Raw genomic sequence first — 5,732 nt, 5'->3', positions numbered from 1 at the left:
AAAGTGCCTTTGTCGCTTCAGGGTGTACACACAGCAGGTATGGTCCAAAAAAGGAGCATTTATACAGCTTTTGATCCTCAGACAACCAAAATCGAGGTACCTTTCGACGAATCTTATCTGCTTCAGACTTCTCCTCGAGCAACACATCGCTTTTTAGAAAAGAAACTACGGAGTCCATCCAGCTAGGTCCGAGTCTTACCTAATGGATACGAATGGCACTTGTGATTATTAAAGCAGGCTTCAACAAGTCTTCGACGATGATAATCCTAAGCAAGCCCTGAGCCGAGGATGTTGCCAAAGTGGCCAATGAGTCTGAATGTGTGTTTCCACTTCGAGAGGCATGCATCAGAATGAAAGAATCAAACTTGGATTGTAAACATTTGACCTTAGCCAGGTATTCTTGCATTCTCGAATCCCTCGCCTCTATGGTTCCCATCACCTAGCCCACGACTAACTGAGAATCCGAGGACATATGAACTAATTTTCCCCCCTATGCTCTGAACCATACCCATACCAACTAAGACAGCTTCATACTCAGCCTCGTTGTTAGTAGCCGAGAATGCCAATCTTAACGATTTTTCAAAGGTGATTCCTTCAGAGGATACCAAAACAAGCCCGATACCTGACCCTCTCTGATTCGTTTCCCCATCAACATATACTTTCTAGACCAGAAGCCCTTCGCATGTGACCATGCCAACTGATTTTTCATCCATGTGCGACTCCTTTGCGTTTCTTCTAATGAAGGTTCGGCAAATTCTGTCACCAAATCGGCAAGGACCTAGTCCTTCACGGAGGTGCAAGGCATATATTTGATATTAAAAGCTACCAAAATAGTTCCCCACTTGGCTACCCTCCCTGAGTAGTCAGCACTTCGCAGTACTGACTTGAGAGAAAGTTGAGTCAAAACCACAACGGTGTAGGATTGGAAGTAATGAGGAAGCTTCCGCATAGCATGAACTACAGCCAGAATCACCTTCTCCAAAAGTAGATATCGCACTTCGGCTTCATTCAAAGATTTGCTAACGTAGTAAACCGGTCTCTGTACTCTGTTATCGTCCTGTATTAAAACCAGACTGACTGCATGGATAGCTACAGTTATGTATACAAACAGGACTTCATCGATCTCTAGCCGAGACATGATAGGTGGCCGGGAAAGATACTCTTTAAGTTGATGAAAAGCCGAAGCACATTCCTCGACCTATTTGAATCCTTTCCACTTGTTCAGCAGCTAGAAAAAGGGCCTGCACCTATTAGCGGACCAAGAGATAAACCTACTGAGAGCAGCAGTCATCCCAGTCATTCTTTGAACTTCCTTTGGATTCTGAGGTGGTTGCAAGCCATGGATGGCCCTAATCTGTGCTGGATTTACCTCTATTCCTCTATGAGTCATCATGTAGCCTAGGAACTTACCAGAGCCCACCCCAAAAGAGCACTTGGAGGCATTAAGGTGCAACTTGTACTTCCTAAGCGTTTGAAAGGTGTCATCCAAATCTTTCACACGCATGGGCACTGTCTTGCTCTTCACCACCATATCATCCACATATACCTCAATAGTCTTTCCAAGCTGCGAATCGAATATTCTGGACATCATCCTTTGGTAACTAGCCCTTACATTTTTCAAACGAACGGCATCACTTTATAGTGATAATTTCCCGTAGGAGTAATGAATGTGGTTTTCTCCTAGTCATTCAATGCTAAAGGTATTTGGTGATAGCCTTCGAAGGCATCCAAAAAACTCATCTGAGGATGCCCAACCGTGGCTTTTACCAGTTGATCGATGCGAGGCATTGGAAATGAGTCTTTGGGACAGGCTTTGTTCAGGTCTGTGAAGTCCACACATACTCTCCACTTCCTGCTCTTCTTTTTTACCATAACAGTATGCGCCAACCATTTTGGATAGAAAACTTCTTTAATAGCCCCAGCCCTTTTGAGCTTGAGCACCTCCTCCTTCACGGCCTCGGCATGTTCTTTGGAAGAACGCCGAAGTGGTTGCCTCCTAGGGACAACGATAGGATTGACATTCAAATGATGGCAAATAAAGCTTGGGTCAACCTCCGAAGCCTCGTATGGATCCCATGCAAATACATCAATATTGCTTTTCAAAAACATCACCAATTCCACCTTCTTTTGATGTGGTAGTCGTACCCCAACTTGAAAGAACCTTTCAGGGTCATCATCAATAAGAAAATTTTCCAATTCTTCACATGTTGCCTTCTCTGCTGTTACTGCACCCAGCGCATCTAGAGTCGTTAATTGCTATAAGTCTTTCGCAACTAAGGTTGAGGATTCTGGTTCGGCCTGACGCAGTATTACAGCCGATATGCATTGCCTTGCTACCGATTGACTCCTCAGAATCTCCTCAATTTGTCCTCCCGACAGGAACTTTACTTTGACATGTAAAGTTAAGGAAACAGCACCCAGAGCATGCAGCCACGGTCTTGCAACGATGGCCGTATATAGGGAATAAGCATTAATCATGATGAAATCCACATCAACTGTTTCCGAACCTGATTGTACCGGTAAATGAATTTGTCCCTTTGGTATGACGACCTTCCCTTCGAAACTTATTAGTGGTGAATCGTAAGCCGAAAGATCCTCGAGCTTCAAATTGAGCCCCCCTAAACAAATTAAGGTACATAATATCCACACCACTACCCTGATCGACCATCACCCTCTTTACATCGTAGTTCCCTATCCTTAGAGTAACCACCAGGGTGTCATCATGCAGTTGGATGGTCCCAACTTTATCTTCGTTCGAGAAACCCAAGATAGGCGAAGAAGCACCTTTAATTCTTTTCGACGTGGAGCCAGACTCCTCGGTGAGAATATGTGATACAGACATCACCCTAGTAGAAGTATAGGAATCTGATTCAGCCTCTTCAGAGATAGCTTCATAAGTTTCTCCCAAACCTATAAATCTCGCAGGAGGCTGAACAATTCTCCCATTACGACGAGGCACTTGTGGACTAGACATATCATGAGTAGTATCTTGTGGTGTATCTAATACAACCACATCATCCCTAGTTTCATCCATAGGTTGTTCAACTATAGGTTCATCTATTTTAGCCAAAACAACTTTACTCCTAGGATTAAAATTATTCACATAATCATCTTCCAAAAATTGGCATGAGTGCTAACAAACACTTTGTTATCCTTATGATTATAGAATAAATAACCCTTCTGATACCAATTGTTGGATAATCAGGTGTTCGTATCGCATCCAAAACATACGCAGCGAAAATTTAATGGATCTACTGCATACACAATCGATAACATGCACTATGTAAGTTTTAGAATCTAAGACCAAGAGAGTGTACCTTGGAGCGGTGAATTTCAAAATCGAAGAGTAGAAGCACTTGGGAACATTTTCAATCTTCACTCCAATTCCACTAACGCCCAAGATGTGTGGTCTCTCAATCAGTACCAAAGGGAGAATTTCAAAGTGTCTAACACTTCTTACACCACTTCGCAAATAGTGTTCTTTCAATTCTCTACAGAAAAATTCTGAATGTTTCTCCCTTTGTATCTAACTGATTATCTAATTGGGCTGGCCTTTTGGGCCTTTCCAATTGGGTTTAAGTGTGTGGCTCGGAGTGGGACCAAAAGGGACCAATAAGACACTAGCTCCAATGGGCCTTGGGCTTTTCTGTTAACTCTTGACAAGTCCAAAGTTACTATTAACTATATTAAATATCACTATATAAATATAGTTGCACTCTAGGCCTTATTTATAAATTATATCCCAAGACTTTATTGTACATGCAACCCTTTCATAAAATATTTTTAGTAACACAAAGTCATGAATGAAGACTGCCACTTTGTAAATTACTATATCTTATCCTTGAGTACCCGGTTTAATCCTTTAAGTTATTCATCATATATTCGTGAAATACAATTCCAGAAATATATACTTTAGTAACTCCTTACTAAAGTGGTTAGGCCTAACTCTCTGAATAACTGAACCCATTAAACTTATCTCAATGGAATAATTTATATCTTCGTTAAGAAACTATGAATTCCATCTTGAGAATATATGTTTCGTCAGCACTAAATGTGGTTGCCCAACATACTGAGGTTTTGATCGTTACTCTAGATCTCACTCCTAGTCTATCAAAGCAACCTACATGACAGGTCAAACGTTTTGACCCCTTGTGATGGATTAAGTTGATTAATTAGCCAAGTTTATTAATTAATCAGATTAACATGCAAACGCGTGGTAGCACAAATAAATCACTAATAAACTAAAGTGCAGCAAAAAATAAATTAACACGGTGATTTGTTTACAAATGGGGAAAACCTCCAAGGCAAAAACCCCACCGGGTGATTTTAAGGTCACCACTCCCAAGAATCCACTATTATCACAACAAGTGATTAAAAGTAAAGGAATCCCAGTACCTTATACCAACCTACAGTTGAACCCTTACGCCAATACCCAATTGAACTTATTCTATAGTGACAATCTCTTATTTTCAATGCACGGCTCCCAGTACGTGACTAACCAATTGCACGGATCCCAGTACGCAACTTCAATCACCAACTTGAGAAAGATGTTGGCTGCAAAGTTCTTCAGTTCATCCTCACAATGAAGAACAAGAAGATGCTTGGTTACAAAACCCTTTGGTGCAAAGACACTGCAACTTCTTCACAAAGAGATGAACTAGGGCAAACTTTGTCTCCGGTCACAAATTGCTTGAACAGGCTTTGCTCAATGCTTGTGCAACTTGTGCTTACTTTGACGGCCCTAAAATAATCTTTTTATATGTCTAAGGTTATGAGAAAAGAAGGCCCAAAGACATGTCCATGGATCAGAATTAAAACAGTACTGAAAAACTATTTTTCCTTAATCTCGATAGCTAGAGGTGTCGAGGTGCTGTCGAGCAGCTGTCGAGCCACGGGGCTAGAACAGCTTCTTAAAGCTCGATAGATGTAGTTGTTAAGACAGCTGTCAAGCTTTAATGAAGAGCACTTCTCAGCTTGTTTCTTGGACAAACTTGCATGGCTTTAACACTTGATCTTGAAACCTTGTTTCTTGAAGTATCAAAAAAGTCCTAGATCCACCCAATTGCAAGTAAAGTGTGTTTTGTAAAAGGATTAGCCAATTACATAAAATAATGACATATGTTCTTAACAATTGAACCACATATGTCCTAACAATCTCCCTCTTTCGCAATCCATGACAAAACCACAACAAACAAATTAATACAATAAAACATCATAAATCACTCAACTCATACTCACTTGTTGAATACAGTAAAATCTATCCTAACATAAACTCTTGAAAAACTTTGCAAGAAGAGAGTTCATGACAAGTAGACTTTGACAACCTGTATTTCTAAAACACTTTAAACAAAACACATCAAGGCATCTTTGTGTGAAGCAGAAATAAGAGATTGCATACAAATAGAAGAATCATGTTTATAAAGAGAGAAAAGAAAAAATGCGTGTAGAGATAGGTGAATAAAACATACATCATCATATATATATATGCCACTTGAGAAACATCATGTATGTAAAATGATCACAAGACCTAGGTACAAGAACAATGTATCTCTAACAAGAAAGAAAAGAAAAAATACATGTAAACCTTACTACATCCCTCAAAAACAAACTCTCACCCTAACAAAAATCTCCTAACCCTCCCCCTAAGAGTGACTACTCACATATCCAAAACTACTCTCCCTTTTTGTCACAAGTGACAAAGGGTAAGAGTTTCAAGTAGACATCTCGTCAGA

The sequence above is a fragment of the Castanea sativa genome, chromosome 5, assembly GCF_040712315.1.
Source record: "Castanea sativa cultivar Marrone di Chiusa Pesio chromosome 5, ASM4071231v1".
NCBI lineage: Eukaryota > Viridiplantae > Streptophyta > Magnoliopsida > Fagales > Fagaceae > Castanea > Castanea sativa.
Note: the sequence above shows the minus strand (reverse complement) of the source record.